The following is an 18,136-nucleotide window of genomic DNA, read 5'->3' as shown; positions in this document are numbered from 1 at the left end:
GTGCAGAATGCAAATCATGGCATATTATGCTCTATTTACAATTCAGACAATCGCTCCACCATATAAATAATATTAAAAGGCCAATATGTGTTACTAATGCTTCTAACATACAATGCAATTGCTACCACAAATAACTATAAGCTCACTAGCTTTACATACGGCCAAGTAGCTTTTGGTAAGAAAACCTTTACAACAGTAAACATAATCTACCACACTAGTGCCACAACCACTCCAGGCCACTATACTGCATATGTCAAAAAAATAAGTAGTTGGTTTGAATGTAACAACACTTTTGTTACTCCAAAACATAGGTTATGAGCAAATCTAACAAATGCCTACCTAATATACTTGCATCCCAAATGTATTCACTAAAGTGCACTACAATACACAGTTTGAATACACCAATGGGGATTTAACTTGTTTAAACATACCCTTTATTACAACACTCTTCAAACATATCAAAACACTTATACTTAAATAATACATCCATACTACTACAATAGTACTTTTAAAATCCAATAGTGTTAGAATACGCCAACAGGTATCTAACTACTTTAAACATACCTTTTGTTACAACACACTTTAAACATGCTACAGCAAAACCAAATACATGTCACAAACTGTATCACTATACAGTAAGTTTTTGTTTCAATCCACCATGGATCTTTTCCAAATTACCCAATGATTGCTACATGTTACTACAACAGTGTACCATACACAAATGTTGTACAAAACATAGTACATACAATGTACTATTTATGTGGGTGAAATTTGTAAATATATACGCACAACTGTATGTACTTACATGTTCCAAAGTATGTTGTTTAACAAATTATGCTTGTGTTTTCTTTACAGAGAAACAACCACCAATTGCAGTCTTGTTACTATCATCGAGTAAGTATCCACGGCCAGTATCAATTACTCTTGGCATATAAGTATAGCCATAATTACTAAGGAGACATTTGTATATGTTTCACCAGTGTCTATAGTTCTACTTCTGTGAGAAGCCTGACAGTATTCTCCCACCTACTCCCCCAGGATCTTTCATTCAGGTGGCCAGGGAAGGGCCATCGCTTTTGGATACCAACCCTGGGGGTGGACAAGCGAGGGAAGATCAACTGAGTGGAAGGTCATGGGGGATTGGGCAGAGAATACCCAAGGGCGAGACATGGTATTCCTCCTTTACCAATTATACGCCAACCCACTCTCCCTAAGTCTTAATGGGGTCACATCCCATCTTCAACTGCCCATTTCCAATAAATGCTGGGATGAGGAATCGGTGATCAGGAGCAATGAGGATTACCCATAGAAACAACATAGGGATCCAAAGTTAAACTTACCATCTAACACCTTTGAATTGTCCCACTACTAGAGTAATGCAAGGTCAGGCATATTTCCCCAACTGTGCACACCTTACTCCAATTGAATCTCAGCTGCAATGTAAAAACAGTGGTTCTGCCAAAATCAAAGAGTGAGCTGGGGATGTTTACTGAACCAGAGGAGCCAAGGAGCAGGAAGCTGCAGGACGATAAGCCTGGAGGGCCTGGAGGGGAACCACGTGCTGAGACACAGGCCTGATGTTTGTGAGGGTCTGCATTATGGGGAGGCAGCTGAGTCTCCAAGGAGCCATAGCGAGGCAGCCTGATGGCGGTGTTCAGTGAAATGTTTGTTTTCCTTGGGACGTGTGCAGGTCCCAAGGATGTCTGAGGGGCCGGTGATGAGGCCCTGGCCTTGATCAATACCAATTTGACCTGCTCGCCGGTGCTGCACTACTGTTGGTGAGTCTCAAGAGACAGAGAGAAACTCAGTAGTGCGCGGTTGGCTGGAGTGGGAGCAGGAGCATTGTTGAGAGAAGAGCCTGGTGAGCGAAAGTAGGATGAAAATAAGCAAAAGTCGGAAAGCTGTGAGAGAAAGCAAAGCAAGAGAGAGGTAAAAGCAAATCGAAGCAAGCAAAAGTTGGAAAACGGTGAAAGAAAGCAAAGCGGAATGACAGAAAAGGTGCGCTAGAAGCATGGAAGTAATGAAAGACAGCAAAGTGAACTGGCAGTGCGGAAACAACCAAGAGTTGGTGCGAGAGAGACCCGAAAATAAGGAGACGGGTGCAAGCAACACGAAAGTGAGAAAGAGGGTGCAAGGGACCCAAAAGAAATATAGAGTGCAAGAGGCAGGTAAAAAGGCAAATGAAGGTGCAAAAGAAAATTGTGAAAACTGAAGATGCAAGAGAGCATGGTGAAAAGTAAGGAGAAGTGTGCAAAGGGCACAGAAAGGTGGAAAAAATGTGCAAGTGTGCACAACAGACAAAGAAGGTGGGCCGGAAGCACAGTAAAGTGGACAAGGGCAGCGTGAAAGTAGCACAGAAGAGGAAAAGGTGCAAAAGGATAAGGAGAGGGGTTAGAGGTCAGAGTGGTCACACCTAGGAGGATCAAAGAGCCCAGCATTTTTGAAAGTCTCTGTTACTACCCCCACAAAAGAGTTGTACAGTGAACAGTGTATTCTGACAAGAGGAACTTTTGTTTTTTGAGTTTCGTAAAGAAGGGCCTAGGCCTGGGGAAGGGAACCCTAAGAGGCCCACTAAAGACATTGTTGAACTTTGCAAAGAGAGGCCTAGACTTGGGGAAGGGGGCCACGAGAGGCCTAACAGGAACTGTGTCTTTTTTTCTGTTTGGAACTGGAAGTATCAAAGTTTGGGAAGGGAACCCAAGGAGGCCCAGAGACAATGTTTACTCTATTGACTTATTGCAAGAGCTCTGCATGGAAGGTTACAAGGGCAGCCCTTTTGAGTTGAACTATTTTAAACTGGCAGAACTACACTCATTGGAAAGACAACCGGAAACCATCTGTGGTTTGCATTTTTTTTCTTTTTTTTTGAGTCACCATTTTACCTTTAAGAAAATCCCCTAACACATTTGGTTTAAAAGTGAGGGCAAGCATAGGTTTGGACACAGACACACTTTGATTTTGTACTCAAGGACATCGATAACCCTTAGAAGCATCAGTTGAGGGAATAATCCCCTTGGAGTTAGGAGCCAGGTGGGCATTACACCAACCCCACAAAATTTGATAGTAAAGGTTTTCAAAGTCTTACCTTTGAGTCTCTCTCTTGATACCATGCCTGTCTCACACTTCTTTTAATATTCAACTTGGCATCCATCCCCACTATCAATTTGTATCATGATACTATTGTAGCCAAAATCACTGAGAACCAACTATTATAGCCATATGCAGTGTCCACAATTCTGGTAGGATTACAAATACTATACAGTCTCCAATAATATCCTTCCACCATATTACATACATTATATACTCACCCTAGAATAGCTATAATTACTACACACCTATTACTATGGCCATGGCCAGTTTCCAGATTGATACCCCACCTAGGGTAGCTACGATTACTCTATAAATATGACTGTGCCCATGGCCAGTGGCCACCGTCATACTCTCCCTACAGTCGCTATAATTACTATACACATATTACTCCGCCCATGGTCAGTGTCCAGTGTCCAGATTCTTCGGGGCATGGCTCTAACCACAACAATAGAATTCTGTAAAATTGACAGCAAACTCAGTGGCACCTTCACAACCTTTTTCACCTGTAAGAGCTCCTCCATCTTTTTTTTCCACTTTCCACCCAACCCAGACATTCTTTCAGCCACACAATGGCCCCAAATGTATTTTCCCAAGTTTTTCCTTAACACGCTGTCTGCGTACAAAGGCTGTGGTCTGTGGATCCAATATGGCAACGTTTCAAAACTTTTGAAGCACCTCCCATTTTTCAACAACCAATCAGCATGCGCCTTTAATGCCCAGGAACACCACACCACCCCCTGATTGGTTCAGAGGTGTACGCGGACACCGAACCATGACATTAGTCAGCTGACGGGATGCAGACAGCACACATTTTTTTGACCTACTTTTTGGTCATTTTAAAAAAACAGCTTGAGGGATTTACAACAAATTTGCAAACACACGCTCTCAGGACAAAGATGCCGTTCCTCACGTAAGTTTGTTTCAAATCCGTCCAGTGGTTTGGACTGTAAGCATGATCAAACATAGTTTTCCATTATGTCTATGAGGATTTCAAATGCTTGGGGAACCCACCTGTAACTTTGCACCCCCTTGAAGAAACCACATTAATTCTTGCACAATCATTCCTATGTGGTCATATACTTTTTTTTGCAAAGTTTTGTGAGGATTCGTCGAACTCCCATTAATTTTTGCCCAGAGAAAAAGTCCAAGGGGCCGAATCATGGAATAATTGTGCACCGAAATCGGAGGCGCAAGCAAGAAAAATCCAGCGCACACGTGCAAATCTCACGCAGGCGATTCATGGAAGTCTATGCATGTGTTTTTCCTGAGAGCTGCCCCAAAACCACCCGTTTCGCACACATCACTGCGACATCACGAACGCCGTGCACAATGCACACAGCGAAAGCGCACAAGGTGTAGCGCACACACCAAAAAGGGGGCGGAACATGCGGAATCAGGAACAACGGATGAAAATGAGGGCGTAACTGGGGAAGTACAGCTGGGAAATACAAGGAACGGCCACTTGCATGCGAACAACACGTATTAATGAAATCAAATAGGGGAAATTTGCGCACACCAAAAGACACGCACAGGCGTAAACACGTCTGCCACACGAAGGCAGGCAGAAGTGGCCCCGCACAGTGTAAAAAACAAACACGCATATACAGCAACGATGAATGTCCCATTTCTCACAGCAGTGATCGTGGGACACCGCAGGAGGAGGGAAATAGCCAGGCCCTGCATTTTTTGCCCAGGGCCAGCCTTTTTGGGATGCCAGATGAAAAGGTCTATGGCAGGTATAGGTTTCCACCTCATAGACCTGGTCACTGATTGGGAGGATGACCTCACATCACCCACCTTGTGCTCCCAAGCACTGAGCCCCTTGGAATAGGTGCTTAATGTCCTGCATTTTTTGGCAACTGCGTCATTTCAGCGGACAACTGCCATAGTTGGGGTTGTCTCACTGCCCACGCAGTCACGCTGCTTACACCTCAGTCAGTCCGCAGGCGCATATACATGCCCAGAACACCTGCAGAAAGGCAGGCCGTGGTCCAGGACTTTTACAGGGTGGCCCACTTCCCCAAAGTGCTTGGTGCCATAGATTGCACCCATGTGGCCCTACATCCACCTAGGGCCACTGAGAACATCTATCGCAACCACAAGCACTGGCATTCCATCAACTACAGGTTGCATGCAATGCCCATGGAATCATAATCTCTGTCTATGCAAACTATCCTGGGTCTACCCATGACAGTTTCATATACTGAATGTCCGCCATGAGCCAGGACCTGGAAGCTGGGTAGCATGGCAACACATGGCTCATTGGGGAGTAGAAATGTCTGTGCACATGCATGCATGTCACACACAGACAAATACACAGTGCCTACCCTCTGAGCACCCATATGATAACGCCAATATGGAACCCCACCACACCACCCCAGTTAAGATACAACACAGCCCATATTGCAACCAGGGCCATAGTGGAGGGCACATTCGGAGTGCTCAAGTCACACTTTCGCTTCCTTGACCGCTCCCCCAACCACACACACAGGCGCTGCTCACGGGAGGGGAAAAGGCACGTGTCGAGGCAGCCCGGACCCAGCTTGTGGCCACATTTTTCACCTAAACTCCCACCCCTGCATAGTGCACACAGGCCTGGCACATAGCAGGTGACAATCGATGATGACACAGAGACAGTCAACTGTCACAACCTTACCACCCTGAGAATGTTTCCACGGAAGTGCTGCATTATGTGCATCCCTAGCTACTTAAACATAACCACTCCGGTGTGACCAAAAGGAACACACACAAGGTGCATATCCCACCACCCCCTGCAAAACAGGCCATGAAAATCACTGGTATGTCACCCAAACCCTCTCAACCCACATGACCCCTATCCTACATGCCATTCTATGGCATGCAACAGCTAAACAGCCACCAAATGCACAACACATGACACTATCATTATTAAGTGCAATGTGATTCATGTAAACTGGCACGAGACATTCACACGTGACATTGAACCTGATAAACTCACTTGGCAAAAATCTCTCCACACGCCATAGATGGTCCCGGTACAACACTGGCACAGTCCATACCGTACCGCCATATTACGAGTAATCCTGGCGGGTGGCGGGCTGTGTGGTGGTCGCCACAGCTGCATTGCAGCTACCACTACCGGTGGGCCTGTGTCAGTACATGTCACTGACTGTCGGGTCGGAAGGGTGCCAGGGTTGGATACAACAGCAGCATCACCTGGAGCTGCAGGGGGTAGTGGCATGGCTACATCATTACGTGGCTGGACATCCTGCCCCTGTTGTGCACCCCTGCATCTTTCCGCTCTGCGGCCACCCTAGCCACCCTGGACTCCATGTACTCCCTGGTCACCCCGGCCACGTGTCTGACCACTCCCAACACTTGCAGGACACCCAGCTGAGCCCCCCTTAACCTTTGGTGGCCTCCCAACCATGGCACAGATGTACTAATGCCAATGGGAGGTGCACTGAACAATTGTCCTGGGCAATTGGGGTGAAGGGCGCAGGGTACATGATGGTAGACGCACCCCTGTGCTCCTGCAAGGCTGCCTGTGGACCCTGGGGATAAATGACGGGTCACACAATGCCCAGGCACCCCAAAAATACAAGAAAAACATATACACAAACCCTGTAGCCCATGTGCATGTAAAAAAACCACACACAGTATTCAGTGGCACCTAGGAACACAATAAAGCGTACACGATTAACACTTGGACTACTATGACCTCAATAAATGGGGTATGTGACAAACAGGAGCACCAGCAGTGGGAAAAATAGCGTGCAATAGCATGCGCGATCCACCGTCTGCCTTGCGTGGAAAAAAAATACGCATAGACACTGTAACCACTGTGAAGTAATCGCGTGTGAACCCCAAAGTAGGAAAAACATACGCGTCGGTCTCCACCGAAAGCGGGTACAGCGCGCTGCAGACCCACGTGGACCATTACCACGTGCAGAGGGAAATGCTCTATGCGCGTTACGTCACTTATGCGCTTACGTGGTAAGCGCATAAGAAAATCGACGTGGTTACGTCGATTTTCACGCAATTGTGCTGTTTTTCACGTGTGGATTCACTCTGCATCAAGCTGGCAACGCGACAACACACAGAAGACCCCTCTCCTGCTAAGAATGCCATTTTGTGCCCCTAGAGCCCTAAGCAGCCTCCCACGAGCCATATGCTGCTGCCTGCCTGCCTGCCTGCTGCCCACGTGCCCTGCTATTTGGTGCCTGCACATCAGCCATCTGCAGGGGTCCAGTTCTTGCAACCACCCCTGCAGGAACAGAAGACTCCCGACTGATGTTCCATCGCTCCACAGCCAAACCCCAGTTGCCCAGCCAGAGAGGCAGAGGTCAGCTTCCCAGTCACAGAAGTTTGCATCCTGGTGGAGCAAGTCCTGTGGAATTATGGTGCCCTCTTCAGACGACCGTGCACCGACAAGGATAGATGGAAGATGACCTGGTCGGACATCGTGGTTGCCATCAACACAGAGGGGGTGGCAAACCGTGACTTGAAACACATCCAGAAGCGCTGGGAGGACTTCAGGTCCAGGACACTCATGATGGCCTGGTGCCTCTGAAAGAACAAAGAAATATCGAGGCTGAGTACCACAAAGGAACAAAACCAATCACGGGCTAAAAGATTCACAGATCTTTTATTACTGTACCGTTCACAAACAAAACATATAGCTATCTGGCTCCCAACACCTTGCAGTGTGTACTAGCTGACAAGGAGAGGTGAGAGAGTGCTGAACATCTAAAAACTCATGCTTTTATACAATTTGTGTAATATTGTCCAGCCTCAATTCACATTAATAATTCGTCATCTAGAGTTCGTGCCTAGTTCACACACAGATTATACAATAGTATGCAAAGGATTACATAGGTTTGCATTTCCATGAAGACACAATAGCGATGTATGTTCCCGAATCCTGCGGTAAGCCTTGTTCCAAGTTACTTCTCAATGTAGTTCAGCTAAAGCATACACTCGAGGTTTGTTCTTCATTGTCCCAATGTTTATACAAGGATGAGGCTTGTGAGCACAGAAGACACTTGAATGACAGTTCATATGAAGCACAAGGTCTCTTTGCTCAGTCTAAACAGTCAGCTCTCCGACAACTTAAACATTAACAGAACTCAAAGGTCGGAAGGCTTGGCTGCAAGTCGAAAACATATTCCACCATTTTGGAACGTAGAATAAACGAGTGGAAATCAAAACAGCGGATGAATCTTAAAATGGCGGCAAAGTTAACCCAAAAATCGGAACTTTGCAACGCGGTTTTCCGTGTAGCGCGCAAAGGCTTAGGCCAATATAAATACTAAGGAGGTGCAGCGGATACAGGGGAGGGCCAGGTCCAACTTACCATCGACCAGATGAGGGTCCTGGAATGCATCAACCCAGTGCTCCACCACCAGGTCCTAGAGAGGCAGACCTGTCTGGAGTCAATCAGTGAGTGTTTGGGCCATCCCAATCCACACAGTGCATGTTGAGGTGTGTCAGGAGTGTGCAGCTTGGACAAATGTCTGACATGGCCCATGTATGGATGTGTGTGTGCAGGGACATGCCCGTGCTGCATGTGAGTCCAGTCATGTGTGATGCACATCAATGGTGTATGTGTTCCAATGCATGATGTCCAACTTCATGTGGAGATGCACATATGTTTGCATTTCTGTGTATATAGTAAGCCATGGTTGGGGTGTGACACATAGATGCTGGTCCCACCTTCATGTATGTGCACGGTGTACATGTGCATGTGTTTGTTTGGCATGCGTTTGACTGTGAGACGACATGGATGCATGTGACCCGGACATGTGGGTACCTGATTGGCAGATGTGACTTAGTCGCCGATGATTGCACTGTGACAGGTGGTGGAAATGTACAGATGCATGTCTGTCTGGTGGCATGTGTGCATGTGATCGGCACTCCCCATATTGTTTGTGATGTCATGCCAATCTTTGGTTGTTCCTGTAGTTACATGTGTATGGATGCTGATGCCTGTTGCACGATACCAGTTTATTTGTGTATGTGTGTGGGTTCAAATGATATGAGTGTTGGGGAGTGTGATGCCATCTGTGATGTCTGACACTGCCACTCATGTGCAACTGTCATGTGTGTATCAGACCATTGCACAGTGTCCTGATGCCTTTGTTCTATCTCCCTGTCTGCAGCGTCGACTGATGAATAGGGCGGAGATGGTCCTGTGGAGCACAGCGGCAGGGATGTCACCCCCAGCCAGAGACGCAAAGCCCAGCACCCCTCCCAGGTAATCATATCTTCTGGGAGTGAGGAGTCTGGTGCCACGTCCATGGCCACAGCTGCCGAGGGAAGGTCCAAGAGGCAGAGGTTGGAGGTGGACTCCTCGGCAGCAGAAGGGGCAGCTGAGCTCCCACAGGGGCCTATGATAATACAATGGACATGCATTATTTCAGCACCCAGACCTGCATATTTGGTATACGTGGTTGGTGGTATTTTGGTGAGCATAATTCCCTTGTTTTATTTGTGGCCCCAATGTCCAGAATCCCTTATCTTTGCTTAGATTTTTCATGTGATCACTAGAGAGACCCCAGACCTACATTTTAGGAATACCACATTTTTCAGTGATAGTGTCGGTGTGCCACCATGGGCGAACTCACTGACTTATTTACGACAGAGAGCTATATATGGTAGTCTTGTGGTAATTTCCACTACCTTATATACGGTAGGGAGCTATGTTCAGAGAGTCTCTCTTCCCGTTGGCTCATGTACCTCCAACGAGCTATGCTACAGTCACTCACAATTATTCATACTGATTCTGACATGCACACATCTGTCTTAAAATGACCATTGCACTGTTTAAAAATCTCCCCACATCATTGTCATTGTAATGGTAAATAGTAAATACACCACCCGTCTGTTTTCAAATATTTTTCTGTATTATAAAAGTTGCATTTAAACACGATCTCATTCTTTACAGAAATAAATAAAATGGTACAGTAAAAGCATTGTCTATGACACACTGCAAAGAGAGTGGCGGAGAACAGAACTCAAATTGCAACATTGATATTTGATTAAGACACGCACAGGAATCCCCTTTCCTACACTGACTGCATATTTTCGTGCACACACGGCTCCCACGCTTATGTAATTACCTTATCTGTTCAGAGTTTTCTTTAGCTGTTCTCCTTCGGAATGTGGTTCCCTTGAAGATTAACCCCAGTAAAAGGATCGCCTTTCCTTTTCAAACCGGGGTCATTGCCTGGAATTCTCAGCTTTTACAGATAGGAACGCCTCAGCCAGTGGAAAGGTCCTTCTTTCAGCTCTCCCCAATCTCGACTGCAGCAGGACGCAGGAATCTGCATTCAGTCAGGAGTCCCACAGCCAGGTCTTCTCCCCAGTAGTGCAGAAAAATGTCTGCCTGTCTTTTTCCCTGATATTGCCCACTAAAACTTTCATCTCAGCCCTCTGTATGACGTGTCCCAATGAAATCCATCATCTCTCATCCTCCTACTCTCAACAATAGCTTCGCTTATACATTTGCAATTGTTGCAAATCTGACTTCCTTCTTCCTGCAGTTACTGTGCACAAAAACACGGAGAATCAGGCAGAGAAGAGAAGAAAAAAAATCTGCACACACATTTAAATGGCTTTCAGAGTATGCCTAATTCTGCAGTGGAGAACACATTTTATTAGTGGGTTATGTTAAATAAGGTTTTATTAGTCAGGTTAATGGTTAATAGGTTAGCTGTTAATTTTCAAATGTGTCTCACGCACCATAGGCATTTCAGGTGAAAAATAGTGTGCATTTTTAAATGAGCACGTGTGCTTTTAACTGTAAAAATAGATTTGCATCTTATATGTTAAAATCGTTTTTGACTGAATAGCCTGTCTTTCCTTGTTAATCTGGTAACCCATATAGCAATGCACCGCACCCTTGTGGTGGTGCTGCAAAAAAAAATGTGCTACTTGTGCAGTAGTGCTGTACTCTATGCTGTTTGCTACCTGTGTAGTAGTGTTGTACTCTGTGCTGTAACACGCCAAATATCCTTACAGGAGTGAGGAGTCTGGTGCCACGTCCATGGCCACAGCTGCCGAGGGAAGGTCCAAGAGGCAGAGGTTGGAGGTGGACTCCTCGGCAGCAGAAGGGGCAGCTGAGCTCCCACAGGGGCCTATGAGGAAGAGAGCACGAGTCATCCAGGTCGGTGGGTGTTTGGTTGAGGAGGAGGCCATGACAGCCCCACGCACGTGCCTGGGAGGTGGGATTCCACTGGTGCTAGTGGTGCAGTCCAGGGGCAGGGACAGGAGGCAGCACAGGCTGCCGCAGAGGTGCCTGTGTGTAATCCTGTCCCCGATCCTGTGACTGCACCATCTGGCACCAGCAGGGATGACTTTCTCCAGACCCATTTTCAGGGAGGAGATGCGCGAACAACAACTGGCCTTCCTCTCCCTGCGGACGTGGCAATCCGTGACCAGGTTGAGTCTGTCCTAGCTGGTTTGGCATTGCATGCGCGTGGTATTTGGGATGATGTGGAAGGTTCTCGTCCAGACAATGCATGTCATTTTGAATACCTGTTTGGGCGTGTCGACCTACTAGTACTGGTCATCGGCATTGGGTTCCTCTGTGTGCTGGAGGGTCTTGCGACCCCCTCCTCAACTCAAACCCCATGCACCAGTCGTCTTCCGTGCCGTCTTCCTGCCCAAGTATCACCTGGGCCCCCTGTGGAGCTTCCCCTGAGCCAGCAGCCAGGCTGGTAGAGAACACATCCCTGCCACAGTCGGGACCCGGAGGTCCAGCAGGGGTGGCCACCCCACCAACTGGACCCCAGCAAATGGAGGACGTGCCGGTATCAACAAGCAGGGCAAGTGCACAACGGCACCTGGGGATTCCATCAGCCCAGAGGCCATTGTGGTGGCAGAGGCAGTTGCATTGGAGGCAGCAGCAGGCTCAGCACGGGAGGCATCATGGCTCGGGGCCATCAACATCCCGGGGGCAGGCATCGGCCAAGGGGCAGGAGGACCCAGGACTGGGAGTGACTTGCATGTGGCAGTGGTTGAGCCAGCAGATAGATGCGGAGCGGCGGCGGGCAGAGAGGGCACGGCTAAGTATGGCCATGGCAGAGAACTCCATGTACCGGACTTTGAGACGGGCTGAGTGCCTCGAGGAAACTCACAGGGAGTTTGTGGGTACCATGGCTTCATCGCTGCGAGACCTCGAGGCCAGGGAAAAGGCCCATTCCTGGATCATCGACATGGAGTTTGATGATGCCCTGGCCCGGAACATTACCAAGTGAGCCATGGGACTGGCCCACCACCTTTGTACATAGTTCTTTAGACATAGGTTTCCTTTCATTTCTTTATTATTTGGAGTACCTGGACTTTGCTCCACCTTGTTGTACATAGTTATGTTTTTTATTGGATTTTGTATAGGTTTTTTTTCTTCTGGGGATCATGGACACTTGTGATTTTCTTTGTCAATAGTTTCAGAAATGTACATACTTTCTTTCTTTTTTTGGACCCATGGAATGGACCACTTTTCATTTGGCTTTTCATGGATCTAACTTTTATCTTGGGTTGGATTTTTTTTTATCATACTGACTCTGAATAATTTCCATTTTCATGTGTGCTTTTGATTTTGGGTTTACATATTACATTTAATACATTTATTGTATCTATATTATTTGTGTGGTCTTCTCTCATTGGTTTCGTGCCTGTCTCTATGAGCATTGGCTCAATCCTGTGTTGCCACTGTGTGCCTCTGTAGGACATTTATTCATGGGCATGCTGGTTCTTTTCAGACTGTGCGGAGGGTTGTAGATGCACTCGCCTAGTCTTATGTGATGTTAGTGAGGTGTGTAAAAGTATATATTGTTTTAACGTGTGGGGGGGAAATGTGACCCTGGCACAGGATCACTATTACATATACGTAGAGAAAAGAAAGAGGATCCAAAGGTAGGATCCCTCCCGTCCCCTGCACACTATCAGTATTCCATCGACTGATAGATAAATAAAAATTATTTTCTTTCTAGAATTTAATGGTTAATATTCTTTTGGTAAAGTGAATATAGGAACAAACAATGTTTTAGGCATTAAAGCATAATAGTTTAACCAGTACAAACAACTGTGTTGTATGCGGTCATATAATGCAGAAAACAAATTCAAATACAATGTCAAGAGGTCAAAGTTATATAGATAAGCTTCAATCTTGTATGCATACAGTTCAAAATGGAAAGGCTGATGCGTTTCGGGATCAACATCCCTTCTTCTTGAGCAAAAGAGGTATGAACTGAAAAACAGTGAAAATAAATAAAGGATATGTCAAGCTACTGTTATATAGGATGGACATACGTTTTCTGTTTGAGGACAACAAATTCATGAAAAAGCATTAATTGCAAACCATGGTGAATTGACTTGATTACAATGAATACAACTGGTCCTTATGTAAAAACATTAAAAAAAAGGTTTCTGATCTTACAAGGAAGCTTATTTTCTGCTTAAAGTATCAAAAGGAATCAACAGGAAGAAGGCACAGTGACCATCATGCAATTTGGTTCCTTATGTTGAGATAATTCACTAATAAGTGTCTGATGATTGTGTGTTGCCATATATAGCCAATCTTTGCATAGTAGCAGGAAAAAAGGAGAAATGAGTGTACCTTTTAATCGTGGGGTGAAGGCGCTTATGTTGGGCAAAGAAATGTATTTGTCATTGGATGCCGAATCCACAGAGGATTCTGGGGTATAGGGCTTTCCTATTTACAGGTACGGAACCTAAATGGAGGCAAATAGCATAGGTATTAAGTAAGAATTCTAGTTATAGCTATAACATCATTTAAAACGGGTGATACGGGCGAAAGTAATGAATAGACCCTATCATGTTCATAATTAACTGATTAGTCTCGAGTAGAAATCACTATTTCTAAATCACTATGCTCTAAACTACCATAGAAGCCAAGAATGACCTATAATTATGCAGTAACAAATATAATCTGACTGCTATTCTACAGAGCATTTCTATATTGGAATATGGACCTGCGGTCTAAGTTACCAAACTACATTTTTTGGCATGTGACGTAAAGTATATACAATGTGAAAAATATAAGCTTACTTATTCTCAGTCACGAGATATAGTCCGTGGGGATAGCTGCACTTACTCAGAGATGGGTGTGCTGGTGATAAAGAAGAACACCGCTTCTTTACTTTAGTTAAAATGGGTTTCCTGGCCATCTTTGCTAGAGTTTGGAAAGTGTAAAAACACAGTGTCAAACGCTATTGTAGCGTTTCAACATGAGTGCATAACCGTTTGTAAACGACGTGTATTCATCATTTCCTGTTCTTATTTTCACATGCGGTTGCAGGATTTGAAGCGAGTCCACCTCGTTCTGGCTATCCGAACGTTATCGATTGAGTGAACGGGTTCTTTTCAGACTCTCATGGCATGGGTAATTTACTAGGGAGTGGGTTCAGTGGATGGTTGCATGTTTGTACTGGGGTATCGGGGGGTAGGATTTGGGTTGGCATTAGGTATTGTCATTGTATTGTTATGACGTGGTGTTTGGGGGGACATTAATCAGGCCTGCTGGCAGGTTGCCGTCAATGGGGGTGGGGTGGGGGCACATGTGTCAAGGCCTGCTGGCAGGTTGCCGTCAATGGGGGTGGGGTGGGGAGACATGAGTTGGGGCCTGCTGGCAGGTTGCCGTCAATGGGGGTGGGGTGGGGGGGACATACGTCAGGGCCTGCTGGCAGGTGCCCATCACAGGTGGGCGGGCATGGGTTGGGCCTGCTGGAAGGTGGCCGTCACTGGTTTGGGGCACATGTGTTGGGGCTCACAAATGCATTGTGCCATGTGGGCTGCCTGCATGGCATGGTCAGGGGTTGAAGGGGTCCCACCTGTGGTGTGGGCAGCCTGCGGGGCATGGTCAGGGTAGATGTGCTGCCTGCGGGGCATGACCAGGGGTGATGGGCTTCCTCTAGGGCATGGTCAGGGGTTGCAGGGGTCCCCCCTCCGGTGTGAGCTGCCTGTGGGGCATGGTCAGGGTGGATGTGCTGCCTGTGTGGCATGCCCCAGGGTGATGGGCTGCCTGTGGAGCATGGTCAGGGGTTGCAGGGGTCCCCCCTGTGGTTTGGGCTGCCTGCGGACATAGGGAGGGCACACCAAGGAGTGCCTGCACTGCCAGTTCGCGTGTGAAGCACACTTGCGTACCCCAAAATCCATGTACCCCGCTCACACCTCCAAAATCACGTGTAAAGCTCGCTTGCGTACTCCTGAATACACGTACCCCGCTCGCACCAGCAAAATCATATGTAAAGCTCACTCGCGCGCCCCGTTATTCGTGCACCAGTGTGGTAAGGAGCCACATGCACCCCCTGCAGGCATCCCGCACCACAGGAGTCCACCCTACACCCCTGACCATGCCCCGCAGGCAGCCCATCACCCCTGGGCATGCCCCGCAGGCAGCCCATCCACCCTGGCCATGCCCCGCAGGCAGACCATCCACCCTGACCATGCCCTGCAGGCAGCCCATCCACCCTCCCCATGCTCCGCAGGCAGCCTATCCCCATGCCCCACAGGCTGACCATCCACCCTGACCATACCCCGCAGGCAGCCCATCACCCCTGGACATGCCCTGCAGACAGCCCATCCACCCTGACCATGCCCCGCAGGCAGCCCATCCACCCTGACTATGCCCCGCAGGCAGCCCATCCACCCTGGCCATGCCCCGCAGGCAGCCCACACCACAGAGGGGACGTTTTCCACACAATTTGCCTGGCGCGAGCGGGTGTGCAGGAGTTTTACATGCAATTGGCCTGGCGCAAGTGGGGTACGCGTATTCCGAGGGATGCGCGGGGAGCTTTACACACGATTGGGCTATTCCTTGGGGTGCGCAGGGAGTTTTACACAAGATTGGGCTGGTGCAAGTGGGGTAGGTGTATTCCGAGGGTGCGCAGGGAGTTTTACACGCAATTGGGCTGGCACAAGCGGGATACGTGTATTCTGAGGGGTTCGCAGGGAGTTTTACACACGATTGGGCTGGTGTGAGTGGGGTACGCGTATTCCAAGGGGTGCACGGGGAGTTTTACACGCAATTGGGTTGTCGCGTTAGGGCTGAATGGCGTTTTTAGCACAATTTTGTTGTTGGGGGCTGTATGCTGGTCCACTGGCCATTGCACCATGTTGGGGATTTGTGCCGATGTTTTTGGTGCACAGGGTGGGTTTGGAGGTGTAACTGGCGATGCTGCAGGATTGCTGCGCCACGCTGCACCACGGCTGGTTATGGATGTTTAAATCCATGAATAAGCGGTGCATCAAAATGGGTTTTGGCGTACGCAGGCTGGCGCACGCTGGCGCACGCTCTCTCTGTGTGCCAGCTGTGTGCGCCACTTCTGTGCTTAATTCCATGAATTACCCCCCAAATGAGTGTACAGTGCAGGGCAAAAACTGCTGGATGGAATTTGACCAAATAAGAAACAACTGGGGCACGAACGAAGGGGGTGCCCCCTTCTTCCAAAGTTATAGCTATATCTCCCATGGTGATTTGCAGCACAGAGGCTGAAAACTTTTCAGAAATGAAAAAGCTGCAATTTCTGGCCAGAATTCTATTGCTAATAACTTTTGACTTGCTGGTGAATTTGGATGACATTTTCAAAACCAAGGACCCACCCAAACTGGGAAAAGTTGGCACAATGCGTAACAAAATTAAAAAGTTATTAAGAAAACAAAACACCACAGTTTTCAGGCCATTCATTTTCCCATAGAGAAAAAGTGCAGTTTTTGAACATTCGTAGCGTGAAAACCGAAGGGGAAATTTGAAACAAACTTTGGAATGAGCGCCCCCACAACCTTACAGAGTCTAAAACCATTGTCAACATTAGAAAGAGACACAAAACTCTTCTGGTTATGATGTCACTCCTAGGGGAACACTAATTGTTTTGAACAACAACACTTAGATGGCCTGGCCGTAGCCGCTATATAAATATCAATACCAATAGCAATAGCAATCACTTCAAGCTAGAGGTCGGGAGTGGGAAAGAAGTCACCTTGTGAAGTTGAAGATTTGGGGGTTGGTTGGGCAGTCATTTACCAGTAGACAGTTTTCGGTCTATCAGGGGAAGACTGCGTTAATCTCATGAGATTACAGCGACAACGCTGCAAGACATACTCTGAAAAAAAATGTGTGTCACAGGAAGCAATGAGTGATGGGGCTAATGGGAGAATGTTATGGAGGGATAAAGCAATTGAGTGATGTGAGGGGACCTGGAAAAAAGAACAGTGACACATGTTGAGTGCCTTTGAGGACGTGGAATCCTTTCTAATTCTGAACCATTTTTCCTGTTATCACAGGAATCGGCGAACAGTCACTCTACCGAAGGAATTTCTGTTATTGGAAATGATTAGGACAGGGGTATTTAGTAACAAATTGATCGTGTGACATGGCCATTGGTCATAACTAGTGGGCCCAAAAGAAAGACATTGGTGCAACAGGTACAGAGGCCAAGGCCAAAGGCCATAGCTAATGAGACCTCAAGAAACTAGGCAACATCTTTGGCAGTGGCCACTGGCCATGTCTGATGGCCGTGGAAAGTTGGCCCGAAAGAAAACTATTTGCACAACATGTACAGTGGCCACAGCAGAAGGACATGGCTAGTGGGCCCTGAGGACATAAAGGTATATCAAAACCCAGGAAATCCAGTGAAAATAGTTTGGTAACAGAGAGCTAAGGTGATTGGATTAAATGCAGCAACATGATGGGAAAGGAGGGACCATGAAAAGAGAAGGGCGGCACTGTGAGGACAGGGAGGAAAGAGTTGGGGATTTTCAAGTGTTATCGAGATGTAGTTTGTTGACATTATCAGAGAAATATTGGGGGAATCCCACGGGAATGGTGAGATTGAAAAAAAAGTAATTCCCACTAGCCATGACTGTCTGTGCCAAAGGTCATGGCTGGTGGGCACCAAAGAAACCCATTGGTGCAACATGTACACAGGCTACTCTCAAAGGCTGTGGCCACTGACCATGGCCAAAGCCCATGGATAGTGGGCCCCAATGAAACCTATTGGTGCAAAATGTACAGTGGCCATGGCCAAAGGCAATAACTAGAAGC

Source organism: Ambystoma mexicanum, chromosome 10 (assembly GCF_040938575.1).
Source record: "Ambystoma mexicanum isolate Mex_15411 chromosome 10, UKY_AmexF1_1, whole genome shotgun sequence".
Taxonomy (NCBI): Eukaryota; Metazoa; Chordata; class Amphibia; order Caudata; family Ambystomatidae; genus Ambystoma; species Ambystoma mexicanum.
The sequence above is the reverse complement of the archived record's forward strand: the minus strand, read 5'-3'. Positions refer to the sequence as shown.